The 12905-nt window shown below is 44.6% G+C and overlaps 1 long non-coding RNA gene across 2 annotated transcripts in view; it reads right to left on the minus strand.

Moving 5' to 3' along the window:
* Positions 1-256: 256 nt before the first annotated feature.
* Positions 257-12905, minus strand: part of LOC126918308 (uncharacterized) — a 53257-nt gene continuing 40608 nt past the window's right edge. For both annotated transcript variants that reach the window (XR_007711303.1, XR_007711302.1), the window contains exons 2-3: positions 7543-8587; positions 257-3082 (exon numbers count right to left, since the gene is read on the minus strand). This is a non-coding gene — a long non-coding RNA (uncharacterized LOC126918308). The remainder of the gene's footprint in view (positions 3083-7542; positions 8588-12905) is intronic.

A 12905-nucleotide genomic window follows, 5' to 3' on the forward strand; every position in this document is an offset into this window, starting at 1 on the left:
CTGTCCTATCTCCGAATAATTAATTTCTTCCGAGAATATTTTATAGTCGATGAATTATTATTCTTTCTATTGAAATATACGAACTTTGGGACGTGTATCGTGACAGGCTAGAAAGAAATCTATCGTTCTAAGAATACACGTGTTATCTGATTTGGCTGAATTATTAACGGGGACAGTTATTTGACACGTTAGAGATCGATAAAAGTATAATTTGGAAATAACCGTCCATAGACAAATGGAAAGCAGATATCGCTCGGTGGAGGAGAAAGCTCCTATTCAAGAGTACGAAAATGAGCTGATGATTGCGAGGGGTTGAACGGCCGATATTCGCACCACGCATTTAATGCGTCGTTCATAGCATTAGCGTAGCTGTCCCTCTTACGCGTATCGATGGTACTTTATTAACCAGATATCCTACGAGTCTTCTGAGTGTTCCGACTAAGCTTAAACGAAACTATACGCCCGACTCGATCGGTTAAGTCTTCGTTTTTCTTACTTCTATTTGGAAATTCGACTAATTTCCATGTACACCTAGCGTGTAGCCAAGAGAGGGCGATTCATTGGTTGGAATACTAGAGACGTCATCACCGTTTATGTTCAAATATCATGCGCATAAAGATCAATAATATAAACTATCTGCGTTCACGATGGCGAAGGTAGGTAGGTCGCCGTACGGGAATATTTGTACGATTTTGTATCATGCGACGAATGTTAATCCACTTCGACAAGACTCAACGCTGTAACGTAGAAAACTACGAGAGATTAACAGTTCCTGAAAGTTCTATAAAATATATCAGGTCTCTTTGACTTTGAAACCAGATTTTGAAACTTTGATTAACGATTTAAACGTTGTTTATTGGTAAATTCGTAAATTCGTAAATTCGTGAATTCGTGCGCTATGACAAACTCTAAAGTACTTTTTAATAACTAGAAACAATAATTTAGTATTAAATTATTCGGAATTGATACTTAGCTGTCTAAACGTTAACACCGACAATACAAGTACTATATACAGAAAATTAAATTAAATTCTACGAAACGTCGTAATCGCAAATTATCGTGTTCCGGATTGATTAAAGGTAGGCAGGATTCGGCTACGCGATCCACCTCGATCTCTGGTTTTGATCGATACGTTATCGACCAGCGAGAGAGAGGCAAGTCGAAAGTTTTTGCAGCGAGGTCCGACGTAAAAGTCAGAGTGTCGGCCGGTTCCCATTCCAAAGGGTTCGATCGGACGCTTAAACGTGGCATCCTAGCCGGACTTTTCAAACTCCGTGAGAGACACCAACGGAAGGTACAAGCAGCTGGATGGTCGCGTTCGTCTAGGTATCTCGTAGGACGTAGAACGCAAGAGACGAAAGATGGTCGGCGACGGAGAAGCGGAGAAGCGGAGAAGCAGAGAGGGAGAGAGAGCGACAAGGGGAGATCCGTTACTGTCAAACAGTGGCGGCCGTCGGTGCCGCTTCTACCCAAGCACCTTGTGCACGTGAATCAATAGCATTAACCCATTCCATCGTATCAAAAGGGGTGAGGTGGGTGGCCCGTTGGGCGAAGGAGGAGAGGGTGCAAAGGGGTGGCAATAGTAACAATCCTGAGGTATTTAGCCGCTCGCCCCCAGGACAGCGAGGCAGCCAAGATACCGCTAAGACCGTCCGCGTACTGTGTAGCATCCATCCCATCGCGCAGACCCCTTTCTCCTTCTCCGTTTCTCCGTTTCTCCGGCTCCCTCTTTATCCCTCTATCGGTATCTGCTTCTATCTGCTCGTTCCTCGTTTCACCCTCTTCCATCCCCGAATGTATCGTGGTGTACTCTCATACGGACTCGATCTCCCCGTGGTTCTTGAACCGTGTGTTAGATGCGCGCAAGTGTGTCCATACCGGGTGATCAGCCGGAAAGCCTCGCTTCGCAGCCAGGTCAACGCTTCCGAATTCACCAAACCGCCATCGGTATTATCAAAATCTTCGACAGGACTTACAACAGGCTTGTTTCGCCTAATTTTCTGCGCCACGTTCGCTACTATCGACCGATACGTTCCACCGATGAAAATCTGCCGGACGTTGACCAGGCTATGTTAACAATGAAATATATATATGCAAATATCTATATATGTTATATACGAATAAGGACAAGAAACGTAGCGAATGCGACGTATAATGAGGATGTGTATTATAACATTATTATAACACGAACGAGATATCGTTTATTTTTCTCCGAAACAAATGTATTTATGCCACTGTAATCAAATCGTTGACTCGTTAGCGCTATATCGTTTGCCTTTGCTACCGATTACCTTGATAACAAGATTTTTACAAACGATAGGTTATTTCTAGAAATCGAATCGTGTCGTCCAATGAAACGACTATGAGACGAGCACAAAGACGATCGTTTAGTCAATGAACAGCATGCCTCATCCATAATCCTGAAAATCAAGGCGATCGTGCAGAATGTCGACAGCGACGACTGCTTCTGATCTTTTCATTAGTCGAGCACAGCGTCGCATCGCGCTTTCGTTATCGTCCCGGCGGGCGATATTTACGTGTAATTTTTTGTATTACGGTTAGTTCGATTCGCGAGGGAAAAAATAAGGAGAACACGGCCACGGAGATGAGGGAAAAAGGAAGGGAAACGGGAGACGGGAAACAAAACGAAAACAGGAGAAAGAAAGGAAGCAAGGAAAAATGTGAACGAGGCTGGGAAGAATGGCATTAATGCAGCGATCTGTGCAGTCTGGTAGAGCGGCGTTTCTGACTGTTGGTGCCGCAATACGCTCGCTTTGGTGCGGCCAGTAGGAGCGTGCTAGTCGCTTTTGGATTTAACCAAGACCTTCCTTGTTCTAGCGAAGCGGAGCCCGGCAGAGCCCAGTAGAGCCCAGTAGAGCGCAGTAAAATTCGTCGAGCATTCGGCTCGAGTAAACCACTCGAGTATGACATGAATTTTTTTGCCTCTCCTCCTTCTCTCTTCATCCTCCTCGTCCTTCTCCACCTCCGCTACTATGCGTACACTTCCACCGAAAATATCGCACGGGGCACCGCTTTTTTCCCTCGTCGATGCTTCTCACTCTTTTCTCCGCCCAGCTAAACGCTGAAAATTAATTCACTCTGTTAATTTCTATTCTTCGCGTATAATCTCTCGTAGAAATTGATAGGTTGTATCTCCGTTACGTTGATACTGAAGCTACGTCATCTTGTGTCATTTATCGATATTCGTTAGTCTCGGGTTTTTGATTTACCTACTCTAGACTCTGGTATTTTGGTGGATTGACGATAAGAGATTAACGGCGAATCAACGACCAGAAACACTGCTACTTAACTATCGTTGTATCCGTAAATGTAAATTGTATGCGCGAAACTTGGGACTTTTTTACAATTAATCCTCTGTCAGTCCTTCTTTCGCAATGAACGTAGTATCTACGCGAGAAATTTGATTTTATTAACTGCTCCGCGTAACCACTGCTTCGAACACTTTCGGTATTTTAAGACAAATCGATACAATTAAAGAATATCGCGATCAACAAAGTGGTACTGAAACGATGGCGCAATTACGTTATAGACGGGGGAATCGAAACATCTTGACCGAAACGTCGTTTGAAAACTGTACGGATGATAATAATGGACGGATGGTGGGAAGGCAGACGATCTGAATTTGCAGGAGACGGTCGTTGATGCCGGATGTGGACTGCGGTCTGTGTCATGCATCAGCAATTCACATCTCTTTCGCAGTTTCGTTGTTTGTGTCAAGGCAATCCTGGAATCCCACGTCCACTAAATCCATTGGCATTACGAAGAGTGCTTCGACATTCGTCCTATTCCGGAAATGCCTTTTTACTATTTTGCACGTGAACGATCGTTTTTCATCGTTTCCCGTAACACTTTGTACCCTTCGTCGCCTCTTCCGCCGCGCTGCGAGTTTTATCGTCCAGCGTTTTTGTTCTTCGTCTGTAACGAGCCGATCGAACGTTCTTCGAAGCGAACGAATCGAAATTCACGCACAACCGAAAGCAGTAACTCGTATTCGCTTTGCCTTTGCTGTTTGGCGTAGAATTTAACGATACGTAGCGTTGAAATATACGTAATGTCGAGATATAATATGATTATCCAAAGAGAACAAGATGAATAGCATGGAACGATTTTATCGGTTCTTTCACGCGTACAAGCTTTTGACGCTACAGAGTGTAGCACAGAATTTAATATAGAATAATATCCTTCATCGTACGAAGCGAGATATTTGTAACAATTAATTCGTGTAACAATAATTAACGTAATATTCGCCATTTCATAGCGTACGATAAAACTGGAGCGCGATTAACAGTCGAACTAAGGTATTTCATAAGCACGTGAAAATGAAAAATGCGATTTACATAAACGTAAATTACGTGGATGTCGGTGACGGACGATGAAAGGCGTGTAAGGAAATAACGGCTCTCGTGTCCTGCGAATCAATTTCGCGTCGATAAGAAAGAATGTTATCTGCGCGTATTAATTAATTCTTAGTATTTTAATAATTATGTTTTACTGTCTGGACGAGAAAGAAGGAAAAGGAAAGAGAGAAAGGACGAAAGAAGGAAAGAAAAGAAACGGTTCCGTGAAACACGAACGTCTTTATCGAATTATTCTCGGCAGATCGCAGATCGGTGATGCGAGCTTGTACGTTTGTAAGTGTAACGAAATCTGGCCGGTTAAACGAGTCGAGCAGTGAAATCGAAGTCGAGGAGGAGGTCGAGAAGGTTAATGGTGTACGCATACGTTAAATGTGTAATGGTTAGCACGTAAGCCCGTAGGGCTGCCAGTGCGGAGTCCACACCGGGGGTGAAATTACACGCGAGGCGTCGAGCCAGGCACGCGAGGAAACGTTCGCGTGCGTTCGTTCTTCGCACATGTACGAATTAAAAAATCCAGCCTGTGCTTTAATCTCTTCTTACACCCCTGGTCCTCTTAGCCAGCTACCTCGATAATTCGGCGGATTTCCATCGACCAAGTGCCGCGTACGATTATTACACGTGGTCGTCCGTCGAGTATATTCCGAGATTTACTTCGCGGAAACATGTTACGTGGACGATCCGAATGCGTGCGGAGGACAGGTAAGACTCGTTACGAGCTACGGCGAGAAGGTTACCTAAGAGGTATTTCTGTTCCACGTATAAAGTAGATGGAACAAAATCTCAATTATCTTGCGCACAAAATATTGCGTTTTCTAACATCTTCGGTTTCGTTAACGTTTCGAGGGATTTTAAGAGCGCTTCAACGCTATTAATTTCCTTAAACGTTTCGTCATTTATATTGCCTATTTATAATTCTTTCGTTTAACGTATCTACTTGATTCGCGGCAACTCTTACGGTTAAACGCTTATATCTAACAAATTTCCACGTGTACCGTAAGCATAGTAAAAAGTAGGCTGAAACGAATATATGGCGTTTCTCTAATACGAGTTTACGGAAGAATTACAAACGATGCCGTTGAAACAACCGTTTGTCGAACACACGCTCCTTACACGTTTCACACGTCAAAGTCATTCGCTAAATGCTATCTATTGTTAGCCGAAAGAAGAATGGCAACGTATGTACGTAGAGAGCCACTCGACAGCTGAGTTTGCCGTCCAGATTCAAGAGAGCGTTTCGCGCCTCTGCTATGAAAAGTGCTAAAGTTATCCGAGACCTTTACGTTTCGCGAAATACACGCGTCGACGAAATCGAATCGTGTCGATGAAATAAAGACGGCACGAAAGCTTGACGCATTTTCTGTCCGACGTTTTAACGCAATACTCGCGTGTAAGCTGATGTAAGTGTTCGTAACGACCGTTTTACTCGGCTCAATATTGCGATTGCAAGGAAAGGTAATGGCAGAGAGAACAAACCTGCACGTGATGCGTCGCACACTCATGAAATAACTCGCTACTTTTGTCACCCCTAACCTCGGCCCGCTTTCGCCCCTCCGTGCCGCGTTCGAAGAAACGCGAAGGGTGAACGAGCTCACGTGCACGCGTGTACGTGTGCCGGTAGCTACGTATGCGTGCGTGAGTTTCACCGGGAGTTGAAGAGGCGCCGCGGAGAAGAGGGCAAGGGGTGGAATCGGCGGGGGCGGAGGAGAACCGGTAGGAGGACTAGAGAGGAGGCAGGCTGCTTGGCATGAGAAGCGTTCATCAGCCCCGAGGTTTTAAATACGAAGCGAGGAAGGGAACTAAGGAAGAAACCACCCCGTCTCTCTACCCTACCAGTGACGGATTGATTAAAAATCTAAGGGGCGAAAATAACATCGGGCGCCTCTCCGTTACGCCATGCTCTGTTTCCTTCTTACCGATCTTGGGACATGAACATCGTGTCCCTGTGCCAAGTGTTTCTCTTTTCCTCTTTTCCTCTTGTTCTCTGTCTCTCTTTTTTTTTTCTTAGCGCGTTTCGATTCGCGTCGCGGGCACATCAATCGAACGGGCTCCCGTTCGTCGAAACGTCCCACGATCATCGGTCGTCGTACAAGGGGAAGAAAAGGTATTACTAATAATTTCGCACGATAGAACGAAAAAGTAAAAACATAACATTAGCCGTAATAACGTTCTTAAAATATACGCTATGTCAAAATGTCGTTATATAAAAATAAGTTATCGAGCTCGGTAATCGAAATTTTTAATTTCGAATATCGAATTTTGCTAAAATCGGATACTGTATTTCCGGATCGGAAGTGAGGTCGTAGTCCATTTTCTTTAACGACCGATACCGTGTCCGATATAGATTTTATCAGCTTCCTCCAAGACGAACGCATTTGATCGTTCGCGCGATTCCTATCGTTCGAAGGACGAGGATCGTATACCACTCGGCTACGAATTAGAACGCATTAGCGACGCTCCTTATGACGGCAATATGACCGACTCGTGGTGGAAGTCGATCGAGTTAAATTTGCATACGATACGTGGGAGTGGCGGCTAACATCGGGACGAGCAGGCTTGCCTAAGTAAAGCCGAAAAGTAAAAATCGGCTGTGGCACGTTGGGTAGCTCATTGGCTTACGTAGCGGCTACGTGCAGTTTTAAATAGTCCGCGAAGGGTGGGTGGACCGACTACGGTAAGACGAGTACACCCCACGCTTTCTAGGAATAGGGGTTGATGTGGGTAAGTTGGATGAGGTGGGCGAAGACTAGCAAAGGAACGGGTCTGGCGCACGAGGGAAATAGGGAGAAAAAGGGCGAAAGAGATAGAGGCCGAGAAGAGTAGACGACGAGGGCTGTCGGAGATAAGACGCAAACGAACCCCCTTTCGCGTGTCTCGATCGATAGCTCCACGCGGAAAATTCGAAAGTAAGATGCAATTAAACAGCGAGCGAGGGTAAGCAAGAAAAGGGGTGAGTTTTCCAGCCCCGTAGGCCCTGTGCTCCCCACCCCTTCAGCCCAACCAACCACCCACCCACCCTCCTTCCTACCTTCCTCCGGTTCTACCTCTCTCTGGCAGCCCTCCGACTCCGTTGCCATCCCCGCGGTACACCCTTAACACACCCCCCCGCCCCCGTCCCCGCCCGCCAATCCACCACCTATCCTGCGAGGCTTTCCATCCTTCTTACCTTTCTTCTTCCACGATGTACACCGTCCCTCTCTGTTGGATGGTCCTTGCTCCGCTGTCTTTCTTTCACGCTCTTCTTGAGCGTACACGCTTCGGCCGGCGTCGTCGGCCCGAAGGGAAGCAACCCTTTTTCTCAACCCCCTCTAGTATTTATATTGAGCGTCTTAAAGCATCTCCCTGTCCTCCCCCTTTCTCTTTCGCCAGTTTACTCTTTCTCTCTTTCCTGTTGCCCGAACAACCCCTTCCCCCTCGACTCTCCTCCGCCTCTTCTTCTTCTTCCTCCTCCTCCTCCTTCTCCTCCTCCTTCTCCTCCTCCTCTTCTTCCTCTTCTTCCTCTTCTTCCTCACCTCCCCCGCCCCTCACCGCGTGACGTCACTTTAAATACTCTTTTCGAGGGTGGTGGGTTGGTGGCTGGTGGGTATAAGGGAATTGGTAGTCGTTGCCTCTCCGGAGTAGAGGGAAAATCGTTCTATCTCGTTTCTCTTTCCCGTGTTTTTCTCTGTCCGCTCTTTCTCTCTACAGATGTCTTACCGCGATTCTTTCTCGTTTTGCGTACACCACTGCCTTTCTCCTTCTTTCCCGCGCGCTATCTCTATACCATTGTCCTGCCTCTTTCTCGTCTTCCTCCGTTTCCTTGCCTTTTTCTTCCGCTTCTGCCGTTTTCTGGACCTACCGTTGGCCATCTCTTTCCTAGTCCGCTCGACGTCCTACGACAACCGACTCTTCTCCTCCGCTCTCCTTCCAACGTTATCTCGCTACGCAACGGGAATTAGTAAATATTCTCGAGGTCGGTGGCAGTGCAACGCAGACGGTACGTGGTGCATCCCTTTTACCAACAGAATCCCGTCTTTCCTTCCTCCTCGGAGTGCATGTCGTTAGAAGCACACGGCTTCATTTAGGTGCTTGGTCCTACCGCGAGTTCCTCTCACGCTGAATTGCGGGGAATTATGGACAGTAGAGCGTTCAACTTGATGTGACCAGTTCCGGACGTGGTTTGCACGCTGGTGTCTTATCGATTCGTCCCTTCGTTGTACGCCGTGACTCTGCTGAAATTGATACCAAGTTGCTTTTGTTTATTTTGTAATAACGGTCGTATAATGGTATTTTACTTTACGGAAATTAACGAAGATTTAGAAAAACGAATAATTTCCCATAGACACGTGTACATTAAGATTCGAACGCAACAGAAATTATTGGTACATTTGTTGTTGCTTTGTTTCGAAGTCAAATCAAACTTATATGAAATACTATTCATGATTTTCATTTCAATTTTAACGGAGTCTTTATGCTATCGGTATGACGTTACTGAATTTCATTGATAAATTGTATTTATAATTGGAATAATTTCTTCCGTAAGAGTTTTCTTTCGTAATGTAACTTGGATACATAATTCGATGTTTGATATGAAATTAACTTCAACTTTACTAACGGTAAGTAGTAGGTGTAATGTAAGACACGAAATTCCAACATGCTATACTCCTAACACCTTCGTGTTCTGGAATTTGCAACAGCAGCGTTTGTTTCTTCCAAATTGCAAAATGTTCCACCCTCTTGCTATTTCCCGTTCCAAATTGGTACTTTTGAGATTGGGTGACTGTAGCGTCCACAAAAGACGCCACATTTTTTTTCTACAATTGAAAGGCTGCAGGTCTCCCGCGTAACGTTGTTAAACGCATATCGTCGAACACGGTTTTGTTTTGGTCCCTGGTAATCTCCGATATTTTCGTTTTGTTTCGTTCCTTTAAAGTTAAACTTCCAATAATATCTTGCCTTGTATATGATAACATTCAGGTTATCTCGATGTTTCCGATCGGTTCTCGATAATTCTTCGTAAAAACGAAAACGAATAATTTTTGGACGAATGTAACTTCGTAATGTAATTTCAAGATGAATAGATTCTCGATAAACGTACGTGAAAGTTGAATGATGTAACGCTATAGCATCAACGGCTATAAAGTTTGCTTCTCGCAGTGTTCGAGCCAGAAATTTATGGCCGTAATAAAATGATTACGAAAGAAATATGTATAAAGAAAATATTCTTATCGTTAGAAACTGGCTACTGTGACATAGACTGCGCGCGGTATACCTACTTCTGTTACAAGGGGAAGTCTAGGAGACTTTGCTCGGTGAACTCCGTGTCGTTAAAGACACACGGTTTCATTCAAATACATACCAAACTCTATTCAGTCTTGATTTCTCCTCTTTAAACTGCTACGTAAAAGCATGCTCCTTTCTTCGCGAGTGGAAACTTATATACACACACACGCGCGCGCGGCATCGTTTATCTAAAAGAGAGTTTTAGTATTTGATATATATCAAATTTTTTAAAGTCCATTTTTTATGTAAAACCACGTCGTGAAATGTCGTCTAGCTTTCGGAAAGCAATAGCCACTTTATTTGTCGCTTAATTAAAATCACGTATGAAAGTTTAATAGATTTGAAAACTCCACAAACTATTTTGCGAAATTCGTATCATTGAAGACACGAAGAAAAAGAAGCAATAGAGCTTGAATGGAAAATTATTTTACGCGGGAAATATTAGAAAAAACGCTGTACCTGTTCCCCATAAGTGGATAAAAATCCGCAGCTTAATCATTCAGTCGCTATACTAATGACACATATATAGAAATATTTCTACATCTATTTGATAGCGCGTCATTTTAGTCGGTAGATTGCAAACTAATTGCAAAATAGGCTGTTTTAAGAAATAAGATTATAGATTGGATAATTTACATTTCATTGTTGATATCCAAGAATAAGATATTTCACTGAAATCAATACGTAAGGTTTCGATACTTATGAATTTGATAAAATACGAATACCTTATGATTTATTCATCGTTGGAGAACAACGCGACAAACAAAACGTGATAAGATTTCTATGGCTGCGTTCGCTTCATAAAGTTTGATATAGAAAAGCATAGATCGGTGGTTGTTCGTTTAGCGTTGCCATTCGTAAAACTTCTCACGTAAGAACGTAGATGTTCGGGGATGTTACGAAAGTTTTCGATGCCACGGATACAAAGATACGGCGGGCTTCTGGGTCGGCAATCCACAATGTTTGCTCCACTTTGGGCTCGATAACGTTTGGTATGTGCTCGCGAGATCGAACCTAAGCATCGATACGTAAGGAGCAAACTACGACGATGAATCATCGCGGCAAGAGAACATTGATTATCCGAATATTCGTTGTTCTTTTATTATTGTCTCACGTTTGTCGTTTTGCGATGTTTCGCCGCTGCAACGTACTCGTTTGTCCCGTTGAACATTTTTAACTGCGAAATACGTAATTTCGATATTGCTAAAAGAACGAATTGTCCGTTTTTAACGTCCAACGTAGGCAAGTCGGACGAGAAGCAAAAAGAAAGCGATCGGAGGAAGAAAGCGACAAGATAAATAGGTAATTGAAAATTTTCAAAGTTAATTATCGTTGAGAATGAACGTCAACCAACTCTATCAGCGTAACACTCACGAAGTCGCTCATGGAAACGCTTTCTAGAGATTGGCGATCGTCCAACTTCGTGGAAGAACGCGAAAATATCAACTCAATTGAGACAATACGATGGATCGTTCGGCGAAGAATCGACAGGTTCTCCTTGATCCGTGAAAGTGAACCGTGTGCCCGAACACAAAAGGCAGGCTGTAAAGGTTTGAGTACACGTATGATTGATGCAGGAAGTAAAGGAACAGGGGAATTTTACGACCTGCCATCGGGATTTTTGATTGACCGTGCGGCACGAACGAGGCCAGAACGAATTCTTCGTTACACGTGCTACAAGCAAGGAATTCCTCTTCCATAGCGGACCATCGGGCATGTTTCCATACGTATGCTCCGGTAAAATGACTAGGAATGTTCTCCTCTTTCCGGGAGGCACGAGGTATGCGCGAACGTGGTAGCTGCGTTACCTGGTACTCGTGATTTATTCATTCCACATACATAATCGTTCACCCATAAACCAAACGGCAGATACCTCTTGCTCGGTTGCCTACATCCCAGCGAATAACTATCTTCGGTAAATCTCTATTTTCCCGGCCGTTTAAGTTTACTATATAGGAAACGGTTTTCTGACTTCTAATACGGCTCGTTTTTTACGAACGAGATATTGCTTTTCTTCGCGTGGCCTAACATCCCTTTGCTTCATATACACTTCACCGATACTCTGCCTTTTAGTAACACGTATAAAGATATTTCGTAGGAAATTAACGATAAAACATCAGCTACTACGTTACTACGTGGTTTCGCGTATATCGCTGATCGTACGCAAAGAAGAAAGTAAGCACGCGGGAAAGAGGAGAAATATTGCCTGACTAGGATGCAAAACACGCTGCCACATCGTCGGGCTTACCGAAAACAAAGAAAGAAAGAAAGACGTGGAACGTGGCCATGGATGAATTATTTCATCCATCGGACTCGGAGACTCGATCCAGGGACTTGGGCATTAGGCAGTTCGGGAGCGTTCGGATCCGTGGCCGGACGAGACACGCTCCCCGACGAATCGGCACAAGAAACGAAACGAAACGAAATGGATCGCCGTAGACCGCTCCCACATCAATCATCTTTCGCAGTTTCGTGGTAGAAAGGATCGGTTGCGGAGCAAATCGTTCCATCGGGGGTCAGCCCCAGTTGCGCAACGAGTCAACTTCGGGCCGTGCTGTGAGACGGGATCCGTGGTACCGAGACGAGGAATACACCTCGAACGTATAACTGGTCTTGTTGACTTAACGGATCAATTTGATGCAAATCACTCGTTTGCGATATACACGCCGGGTTACAGTGCCCTCGGATTTCTCTATTCGACGTAATGCCACGTAGGGTGAGCGGCTCTCTCGGCGCTGTCTTCGTCGCTTACCTATCGTTCGTCGTTGTCGACGTTCTACAGCCCTGCCAGTTGTCGTACCCGCGACGGGGCATTTGGAAATTAGCGAACGGGCCAATTATCGGACCGACCAGCTACGTTAGTGGGGAGGGCCCGATTGCGCGACTCGGCCGATCCACTCGAGCTACGCGACAGCACCGCGGGTCATGGAGTGACTGTGGGAATCCTCACGACGCGTCACGATCGTTTAACGGACCTGTGTGCTCCATCGATGCCCTATCTTTTCGTCGAATCGACAGAACGAATCGATTTGCTTCGATCTCGCAGCGATGTATTTTTCCAGTTTGCATCGTTTCTTACTTTAAACTCGATGTCACTACGCTTAAAACGTAAGTTTCTTTTAACGTGAAACGCTTATGTATAAATAATATATCGAATATCTTGATAGTATGTATCGTTACGTTTCAGATAATAATTGAACCGATATACTCTTACCAATTTATTGGTTCTCTGCTTTCTCTCTCTCTCTCTCTCTCTCTCTCTCTCTC

Source organism: Bombus affinis, chromosome 7, assembly GCF_024516045.1.
Source record: "Bombus affinis isolate iyBomAffi1 chromosome 7, iyBomAffi1.2, whole genome shotgun sequence".
Taxonomy (NCBI): Eukaryota; Metazoa; Arthropoda; class Insecta; order Hymenoptera; family Apidae; genus Bombus; species Bombus affinis.